The sequence below is a fragment of the Mus caroli genome, unplaced genomic scaffold, assembly GCF_978045245.1.
Source record: "Mus caroli unplaced genomic scaffold, Mus_caroli_1 scaffold_12, whole genome shotgun sequence".
Taxonomy (NCBI): domain Eukaryota; kingdom Metazoa; phylum Chordata; class Mammalia; order Rodentia; family Muridae; genus Mus; species Mus caroli.
Window position 1 is genome coordinate 3,434,655 of NW_028227267.1, and position 11,198 is coordinate 3,445,852.

Below are 11,198 nucleotides of genomic sequence, written 5' to 3' on the forward strand. Positions count from 1 at the left end.
TGAGGTGCTAAGTCCAAAATCCTTTGGAATAATAGAAAATATCACCACCACCACCACCACCACCACCACCACCACCACCACCACCACCACAACCAGCCAAATTGTTACAAGATATCAGTCTCACTGTTTGCTTGGACTGAAAATCTAGGTTTGTCCCCACACCCTGGGGGTGGTGTCTTTGCAGGTGCCAGTCAGGGAAGCAAACTATGTAAAAAGATGAGAATGGAAACTTGATGCACATTGACTTTGTCAACCTGGATCAGACTTCAGGGGAGTCTAATGCCAGGTCATTCACTGTCAGCATATTTCAAACACATTACAATTTGGGAAAAAGATCCCAGACAACAGGCATTCTAATTTCAGATGCACAATAATGCTTAAGGTATGATTTCATAGAAACGTCTGTACAAAGAATATGTGACCATCAGGGAAGGTTCTATAGCTAAAAGGCCTAGACTCTAGTGTGGTCTCTGATCAAGATAGCATAGAGGTCAGCATATCACAGAACGCATACAGCAAGTCCCCTGAGGACAGATTCTATTAACTCTGGGAGCTAAAGATAAAGGTCTAGGGTGGGAGAGTTTGGTATGATCATTATGAGGAATTTGAGGTCTGCCTCAATAGCAAGAGGTGGGTGAGACACCTCCACAGATAGCAGAAAGGTCACCAACCAGGTGACCACTCTCAGCTTTCTGGATGGAAAGGGGGTATTTTATTTCATGTCTCTTGTGTAATTAACATTCTCTTTACTCTGGTTGCCTGTGCATGTGAGGACCTTTGTGCACTTCATATACAACATTATGCCTGCGGTTGGATTACTTGCAGTTGACACTAGACTCTCTAGCTGTGTGCTTTTGCTTATGTGGTCTCTCCATCTGCCTGAGTTTCTGTTTTTGTTTTTGTTTTTGTTTTTTGAGACAAGGTTTCTTTCTCTTTGTAACCCTGGCTGTCCTGGAACTCACTCTGTAGACCAGGCTGGCCTCAAACTCAGAAATCTGCCTGCCTCTGCCTCCCGAGTGCTGGGATTAAAGGCATGCGCCACCACCGCTGTGGCCAGACTAGCAAGCAGGAACCAGGAGTGGGTCTAAACTGAGAGAGACTTGATTCTGGCAGCAGAATAAGGAGCAGAAAGGTTTCATAATTTCCTGAACCCATGTCCCTAGCCATTCAAACTTGCAAAACTATGACATTTCATTTCTAAACCACAACACTCAAGGAGAAAAATCACAACTGATTAAATGCTGCATATATGAAAGTATTAGCTGGCAGTACCATGCCATGATAGTTGTTGTCATTATTGTCATCATCTTCATCACCACCACCATCATCATCACAGTCACCATGATGCATCCACAAAGTAAAACCAGAGACTTATGATTAAATTCTTACCTTACTTACTTTGTATATCAGGATGTAAAACATTCACAGATGTGCCTAAAGAAATAGAGAAATAGCGATTTAGGCCAGTTCAGAATTAACTACAGTTTCAGGTAAAGGTGCATGCCTGATGTTAGTCATCGGTTCCATTAACTGCATTGTTTTGGTCACTGAAATAAAAGGTCGCAAGATTAAAAAAAAAAAAAAAAAAAAAAAAAAGGAGCTGAGACTGAATACTGCATCCCACTGTTTTGGTTTCCACTTAAGTCTTCTTAGGAAATGTTAGACGGTTTATTCTTTTGAAGATATCAAGAGGCTGGAATACTTGGAATTCCAAAGAGGGTAGACATCAACCCCCTACACGTGTGAATGCTCACAAACAGGCAAACACACACACACACACACTCACACACACACACTCACACACACATACTCACACACACACACAGAGAAAGAGAGAGAGTGACCTCCAAAAGTGATACTATTGCATATTGTAATACCTGATTTAAAAAATTGGAGGTCACCAACGTACTAATATCAAAATGTGTGCCCCTCTCCTTTAAAATTACATTTTTATTATTTAAAAAATATCCAATATATGTTAATCATATTCTTTTTTCTTCCTCAAGTCTTCCCAGATGTCTTACCCAACTTCATGTTCTCTCTCTGTCTCTGTCTCACAAAGAAAAAACCCAGAGAACACAGAACAAAGAACTGCAGGAGGAGAAACAGGAGTGGGCAGGCAGTTTGTATGTTCCTTTGTCTTAGACTTTGAGGAAAGACACTGTTCAACAACTTAAACAGGTAAACAAGGTTTTAAGAAGAATGTTTAAAACTTCTTAATAGAACAAATTGCTTTTTAACACTGATTAGTAGCTGTTAGTGTTTCAATTTGCATAAAAATAATGAATATGCTAATTGAAAAAAAACTTTCTCTCCTAGTCATTAAAGGTCTCCTTTTGTGGCTCCTCAGAGGCAGTTCATTGTTATTCTGGTTGCAGTTAGTGTACATACTTAGTACATCCACCTAAAAACCACTTGCAACGTCTGTTTTTGCTAATTAAGTTAGAGGTATGCTCTGGCAGTTGAACTGATGAGATTCTATAACCTGTGAACTTATAGGAGCTTACAAATCCTCAGACTCCGTTGTATTGCAGGAGGAGCAGCACCATCTTACCATGCTGACCTAGGTTCTCAGAACTGTGATGTGTGTCATGGATGCAGATATTAGAAGCACTAGAGAATTACAATGCTATTGCTTTCAATTGTTGCTGATATTGCTTTACTTAAGTTGTAACCAGTTTCCTTTGGTTCTTGAGCCTGTGGGACTTAGTAATCTGCATAAGCTAATTTGCATGAATTTGAATGAGAATACTGATTATTTCTGAATTACTTATCGGTAGAGATGTTAAATGGAGTACAATTGTTTACTTGAAAACATCAGGCTCAGGCATTGGAAAACATCATTCACTATGTTAATGAAGGCTTCTGTACATGAAAATGGAGCAATTACAGGGAAACTGAGGGAAGCTCACGGGCACAAAGGAGCATTCAGTCACAGGCAGGCTTGCAGGTCACCAAGGAGGGAACATCCTCCCTTATCATCAGCATTTCAAAATCTCAGCCTGAAACTCTAGAACTCCCCATTAATTAATTAATTCGCTTTGTATCTGGATTGCAGTCCCCTCTCCACAGTCCTCCCTCACATAACCCCTCCCCCATCTTTTCTTCCCCCCTCTCCCCTGATAAGAGAGAGCACCTGCTGGGTATCACCCTGCCCCAGGCCACATTAAGTCACTGTAGGACTAGGCTAATCCTTTCCTACTGTGGCCAAACACGAGGCTCAGTTCTGAATATGGAATCCAGAGGCAGGCCACAGAGTAGAGATGTCTACACCTGCCCTGGTTGTGTGGCTATGAGCTGCTTCTGCCAAAACACTCCAGTGGACAGAGACTGTAGGATCAGAGAGCTTTATTCTAATGTGAGCTTGGAGAAACAGTAGAAAGCCTGTTCATCTCAGGGAGAAGTATTCCTTGGGGTTTACCAAAGTGTTTGACAAATAGCAGTGAGTGTAGCTTGACTGTACTCCCCACCCCCACCCCCAAGCCTGTGTTCATTTGCACCCTCAGAGTTTTCTCCCTTGGCTTCTGTCTGTTCTTATCCCTGTAGGGATCCCTAATTTACCTTTTAGAAATCCCTACCTATCATTTGCACCATACTCTGTGTGTCTCATCAGAATGAATTCCTCACATAAATATCACAAGGACCAAGGAATAGACTCATGGCCAGAGAGCAAGGTCCTGGTCCAGGCCTCTTAGACATTGAGTTTGAGGGACTAGTCAAAGAATTTCCAAGCACCTGCCATTATTGCCCTCTCCTAACTCCTGCTTTAGCAATTTGGCTCAAAACCCCACAAGTGCTAATAATTTATATTTTAAGAGATGAAATATGGATTGGTAATTAAAGAATGCTACCAACAGAGTAAGGTGACAGAACTCAGCCTGTGACTGACACAGCTGAGTGATATAGATGTCAACTTGGGGAAATAATTCAGAGCAAAGACAAAAGACTTCATTTACACATAATGTAGTCATATACTTATAACCCTAGTGTGTAATCACATGGTGATAAATAGACCAACTTAAGAAGAGAAGAGTGTCAGAAGCAAAACTTCTTATCTCTTCTTTAAACTTCATTCACATTTCCCTAAGCCTACTCTGAGACTGTTAGTGACTTCTCCCACTACTTCTCAGGTCAGGACTTGAGAAGTGCCCACCAAGTTCCATCACTCCTTTAATCGAATTAACTATGTTATAGAGTGGGACTAACACACTTATACCCATCTCTTTTTGATTCATTATTTCAATGTCTAGACTTGCAATTCACCTTTGTGTGTGTGTGTGTCCTTTCTGCCTCTGATTCTAGTTTTCTCTATTTAGAATCAATACATCAGTTTTTCAGGACTTAAGTTTCAAAGATATTTTATTTAAAATAAATACAGAAGTGGATGCTCACAGCCATCCATTGCACGGAGCACAGGGACCCCAATGAAGGAGCCAGAGAAAATGCCCAAGGAGCTGAAGCCCCATAGGAGGAACAACAAGATGAAATAACCAGTACCCCCAGAGTTCCCTGGGACTAAACTACCAATCAAAGAAAACACATGGTAGGACTCATGGCTCTAGCTACATATGTAGCAGAAGATGGCCTAGTCTGTCATCAATGGGAGGAGAGACCCTTGGTCCTATGAAGTTTCTATGCCCCAATATAGGGGAATGCCAGGGCCAGGAAGCAGGAGTGGGTGCCTTGCAGAGCAGGGGGAGGGGAATAGGGGATTTTTCAGAGGGGAAACTAAGAAAGGGGATAACATTTGAAATGTAAATAAAAAAATTCTAATTAAAAAGAAATGATTTAATTCCTAAGAAGTCCATGACATTCATTTTTTGCTTTCTTCTTTCTTTCCTTTATTTAGTAGGCTTACTTAAATATACATTTTACTAGTTATTTATATCTTAATTATTATTTGTTTATATTTATTAAAAGGTCATGATCTAATTCCTTAGAAATCTTCTCATTTCTTCTTGGATTTATCTCTTCCTTTCTTTAATTCAGCAAGCCTACTTAGGTGTTTTGCTCCCACTTCCATGTTTGTTGATGTTGAAAATGAAGACAAAATGTTACCTAATTTGTCTCACCTCTTAAATCTTTGGTACATTTTGAAACTAAGCATAATAAATTGTTCATATAGATGAAAGTACGAAGTGTATTAGGTGACACAGTGGACAATTTTCTTAACATATGTTTAAAAAATGTGCCAATATTATCCCAACAACTGATTTTTACCAGTAACCTTACCAAAGCACAGATGGCCAGTAGTCTATTTTTATAAAAGAAGAGATTTGAAAAGCCCAAGTAATGAAGAACAAAGTCTGTATCTTAAACACACATCCAACAACTGCAGTTAAATGTTAAGTTTTTCAGTGGTGTTCACATAGCTGAAATAAAACTTAAATCTAAAGATCTCTTTTGAAATTGAACAAGATAGTGGACTGATGCTGCTAACTTGTGAATCAATATATATGTTTATGCCTGCAAACAGTGTGTCTGTAAATGGATATAAAGCCCACTGTGGTACTTAAATATATACTTAAGCTGAAATTAACAGGACACACACTAATTTTTATGCAATTGAAAATGAGCATAAAATGCCAAGAGGGAAAAATCAGTTTTCCTTTCAGGATTAACATCAGGGTTTTCAGAACATAAAGACATTTTCAAGAGAGTACATTTGAGTACTGGTAGGTAATTTTGAGATCTTTTGTTTTCTGAGTCTACCTGCCATACATGTCTACATACCTGCCTGTGCTGTTTGAGCAGCCAGGAAACTCCTTGACTCTTGTTGATACAATAGCTTTTCTTTGGTTCCTGTTCATGGACTCACCAAAATAGCAAATAGTCATGACTCTACCAAGGAAAATAAAATACTCAAGCTGAGCTGGCCTTTTTTTTTTTTCTTAAACTATGGAGATTATTGATTTGTGCAGTGACTTTTGTCAATGATAAATCTCAGTTTTTCAGTGGTATACAATCATAACTCTAAGCCAAGAAGTGCCATGGTCTTTCCATAATTAACACAGACTTTAATGAAAAGCTCATTTCTCCCTTATGACTTCCACAGAGAAAACACGATCCTGAAAAAACAAATACACTAGAAAGATGGGCTAAGGTCAAAGTGAAGCAGCTGTGGAAATCAGCTGCTTTGATTCAAACTAGAAAGCAGATTTTTATCACAGATGTTCTAAAGCCAGCTCTCTGAATCCTAGTTTATTCTATCTAGGTTTCATGTTTTAAATGACGCTTTTGGTATGGGCCCGTGTTGTGTAGGACTTCATCAACTTCATGTCAGACCTCAGTATGACAGAGAATATCAGCATTTCCTGAGATTGCTGCATGTCCACTGGTCCATTAGTGTAGTTACTATGCAGGTTCAGAACCATGACTGTGAAATATTATAAGATTTCTTACAAATCACATTAGTAATTAGGAATTCTTATATGTTGAAACCCTCTTAAACTGACATGGAACCCCTAGTAAGTTATTTTTATTATTTATATTTATATATTTATTTTTAAATATTCATTTTGCATTCTGCTTACTGCCCCCACTCTCGGCCACCCCCTTGCAGAATCCTATGCCTCAACCCTCTTCCCCTTCTCCTCTGACACAGTGGAATCCCCCCTGGATATTCTCCCAGCCTGGCACTTCACATCTCTGTGGGGTTAGGTGCATCTTCTTCCACTGAGGCCAGAGAAGAACATTTCCCACAGACAGGCAGCAGCTTTTGGGATAGGCCCTGTTTTAGCTGTTTAGGACCCACATGAAGACTAAGCTGCACATCTGCGACATATACATGGAGAGGCTTAAGTCCAACCTATGCATGTTCTTTGGTTGGTGTTCAAACTCTGAGAGCACCAAGGGTCCAGATTAGTTGACTCTGTTAGTCTTCCTGTGAAATTCCTATCCCCTTTAGGGCCTGCAATCTTTCCTCCTACAACTCCATAAGAGTCCTCAAGCTCCATCTATTGTTTAGCTGTGAGTCTCTGTATCTGTCTGAGTCAGCTGCTGGATGGAGCCTCCACAAGGACAACATCCTCCTAAATGTAAGCATAACAGAGTATCATTAGTAGTATTAGGGATTAGTGCTTGCCCATGGGGAGGGTCTCAATTAGGACAAGTTTTTTGTTAGCCAGTCCTTCAGTTTCTGTTCCATCCCCAATCTCTATATTTCTTGTAGATAGGATAAATATTGGGTTGATAGATTTATGAGTGGGTTGGTGTCCTGATCACTCCACTGGGGTTCTTGTCTGGTTACAGGAGATGGCCTCTTCAGGTTCCATATCTCCAATGCTATGGTTCACAGCTAAGGTCACTTCCATTGATTCTTGGGCACCTCTCTTATCCCTGTCCTGGAGGTGCCTCCTACTGCTCCACCACCATCAGTTGCAGATTTCCATTCATTCTCATGGCCATCTGTCCATCTCTCTTCTCACTCCCAACACCTGATCATGACCACCTCCTTTCCCTTCCCTATCCCTTCCCACACCCAGTTTCCTCCCTCCATCTGCATCCTATTACTATTTTATCCCCCTTGTAAGTGAGATTCAAGCATCCTCAGTTGTGCCTTCTTTCTTTAGATTCTTTGGGTCTGTGGAATGTAGCATGGATATTCTGTATTTTATGGCTAATATCCATGTAAAGTGAGTCACTCAGAATGATATTCTCAAGTTCCATCCATTTGTAGAGAGTGGTTCTAATGTTCTGATCAGGAATCTGCATGGGAACCCTGAAGGTCCTGTTCGCCAATTGGTTCTTGATAGATTAACCAGGGACCACACTAGTGGTCAATGAGCTGGTCTGAACAGGCAGGACTTCCAGTTTTCTCACAGGCAGGCTAGCAGATATGAGAGAGGAGAAGACAAAGTTTCACCATGCTTCAGGGAGAGAGAAGCAGCCACAAGCCATGTGATATCTAGGGTAGAGTGACCATTGGGCACCTTCCTGACTGGGCCTGGGGTAGCAAGATTAGAGCTGATAAAGGAGTAAAGGTAACCAAGCAGCTATAATTGAGGGCAGATTTAGGATGTTGAGCTGTGAATGAAAAGAAAGGCATGATAGCTGAGGAAAACTTAGAAGAACTAGACCATTGAGCTAAAGAATATCAAAAATAGGCTAATGTGTGTGTGTGTGTGTGTCTGTCTGTCTGTCTGTCTTTCATTTGCAGATCCAAGGGAACCTGGGTGGGGCTGGTAGCATGGTCTGCCTGGAGCTTAAAGCAGGGTAGTAAAATCTACATGCTACATATATTTGCCTACAAAATTCATAATGTCTTTGTTTTTAATAGCTGAATAGTATTCATCGTGTAGATATGCTACATTTTCTTCATTTATTCTGCAGTTGAGGGACATCTAAGTTGTTTTCAGTTTCTGGCTATAACAAATAAAACTGCTATGAACATAGATGAGCAAGTATCTTTGTGGAATGTTGGAGCATCTTTGGGGTATATGCCCAGGAGTACTATAACTGGGTCCTGTGGGTTTTTTGAGAACCTGCCAAATTGATTTCCAAAGTGGTTGTACAAGTTTGCACTCCCACCCGCAATAGAGGAGTGTTCCCCTTGCTCTACATCCTTGCCATCTTGTGCTATCTCTTGTGTGTGTGTGTGCGCGTGTGCGCGCACGCACGTGGGTATGTGTGCGTGTTTTAATCTTAGCCATTGTGATGAGTATAAGATGGAATCACAGATTTGTTTTGATTTGTGTTTCCCTGATGAGTAAGGACTTTGAACATTTCTTTAAGTGCATCTTTGCCATTCAAGATTTCTCTGTTGAGAATTCTCTGCTTAGCTCCATACCCCATTTTTAATTGGGTTATTTGCATTGTTGGTGTCTAACTCATTGACTTCCTTATAAAATTTCGATATTAGCCCTTTGTGAGATATAGGGGTTGATGAACATCCTTTCTCAAACTGTGTTCTGCCATTTTCTCCTATTGACATTGTCCTTTGTTTTACAGAAGCTTTGCAGTTTCAGGAGAACCAATTCATCAATTATTGATCTTAGAACCTAAGCCATTAATCTTCAGGAAATTGTCTCCTGTACCAATGTACTCAAGAGTATTTCCCACTATCTTTTCTATGATGTGTTTTGTGTTGAGCATCCACTTGGACTTGATAAATAAAATCATAAATATGGATTTATTTTCATTTCTCTACACATAGACATCCAGTTAGTAGTACAGCACCATTTGTTAAAGATGCTTTCCTTTTTCTATTGTATTGTTTTGGCTTCCTTATCAAAGATCAAGTGTCCATAGGTATGTGGGTTTATTTCTGGGTCTTTAATTTGATTCCATTGATCAATATGTCTGTTTCTGTACCAGTACCATGCAGTTTGTATCACTATTGCTCTGTAATAAAGCTTGAGGTCAGGGATTGTGATTTCTCCCAATGTGCCTTTATTGTTCAGGATTGTTATGGCTATCCTTTATTTTTTTGTTTTTCAATATGAAGTTGAGAATTGCTCTTTCAATGTCTACAAAAGTTGTCTTGGAATTTTGATGGGGATTGCATTGAATCTGTAGATTGCTTTTGATAAAGTCATCATTTTCACTATGTTAATCCTACCTATCCATGAGATTGTGAGATCTTTCCATTTTTTGATAGCTTCAATTTCTTTCTTCAGGGACTTGAAGTTCTCATCATACTTGCTCGGTTAGAGTTACACCAAGATACTTTATCTTATTCCTGGCTATCTTAAAAGATGTTGTATCTATAATTTCTTTCTTGGCCCACGAAATCATCTACTGGATTCTTTGAATTAATCTTTTATCCATCCACTTTGCTGAAGGGGTTCATCAACTGTAGGAGCTTTCTGATAGAATTTTTAAGGTCACTTATGTGTATTATCATATCACCTGCAAATAGAGATATTCTGACATCTTCCTTTCCATTTTGTATCCTCTTGATGTCCTTTAGTTGTCTTATTGCTCTGGCCAGAACTTCAAGTACTATATTAAACAGATAAGAAAAAAGTAGATAGCCTTGTCTTGTTCCTGAACTTACTGGAACTGCTTGAATTTCTCTCCATTTAGTTTGATGATGGCTATTGTGTTGCTGTATATTGTTTTGATTATGTTTAGTTATGTGCCCTGTATGTGCCTTCTTTTTCTAATACTTTTAACACCAAAGGGTATTGGGTTTTGTCAAAGGATTGTTCAGCATCTAATGAGATGATCATTTTTTTTCCTCTCTTAGTTTGTTTATATGGTGGATTACATTGCTGAATTTTCTTATATTGAATTATCCCTGCATCTCTGGGATGAAGCCTACTTGATAACACTGGATGCCATTTTTGATGTGTTCCTGAATTCCTTTTGTAAGTATAAGAGAAATCAGTCTGAAATTATCTTTCTTTGTTGAGTCATTGTGTGGTTGAGGTGCCAGGGTGATTGTGGTTTTATTGTATGAGTTTAGCAGTGTCCCTTCTATTTATATTTTGTGGGATAGTTTCAGAAGTATTGGTATTAGTTCTTCTTTCAAAGTCGTTTAGAATTCTGCACTAAAGCCATCTGACCCTCATCTTTTTGTGGTTGGGAGACTTTTAATGACTATTACTATTACATTAGGAGTTATTGGGGCTGTGTAAATAGTTTACATGATCTTGATTTAACTTTAGTAAGTAGTATTTTCTAGAAAATCATCATTTCACTAAGATTTTCTAAATTGTGGAGTACAGGTTTTTGAAGAGAGATCTAATGATTCTTTGAATTTCCTCAGTGACTGTTGTTATATATCCCTTTTTATTTCTGATTTTGTTTATTTGAACTCTCTTTCTGTCTTTCAGTTAGTTTGGATAAGTGTTTGTTTAATCTTGTTGATTTTCTCAAAGAATCAGCACTGGGGTTTGTTGATTATTTGTATTGTTTTCTTTGTTTCTAACTGATTGATTCCAGCCCTGACTTGGAGTATTTCCTGCCTTCTCCTCCTCTTTGTGTGTTTGCTTCTTTTATTTCTTATAGAACTTTCAGGTGTACTTTTAAATTGCTAGTATGAGAACTTTTTGTTCTTTATGGAGGCACACTAATTACTAAGCTATGAACTTTACTCTTAGCCCTACTTTCATTGTGTCCCATAAATTTAGGCATGTTGTGCCTTCACGTTCAATGAATTCTAGAAAGTCCTTAATTTTTTTCTATGACCCAGAGTAGAAAGTTTCGAGTAGAAAGTTCTTTAGTTTCTATGTGTGTATAGGCATTCTGGTGTT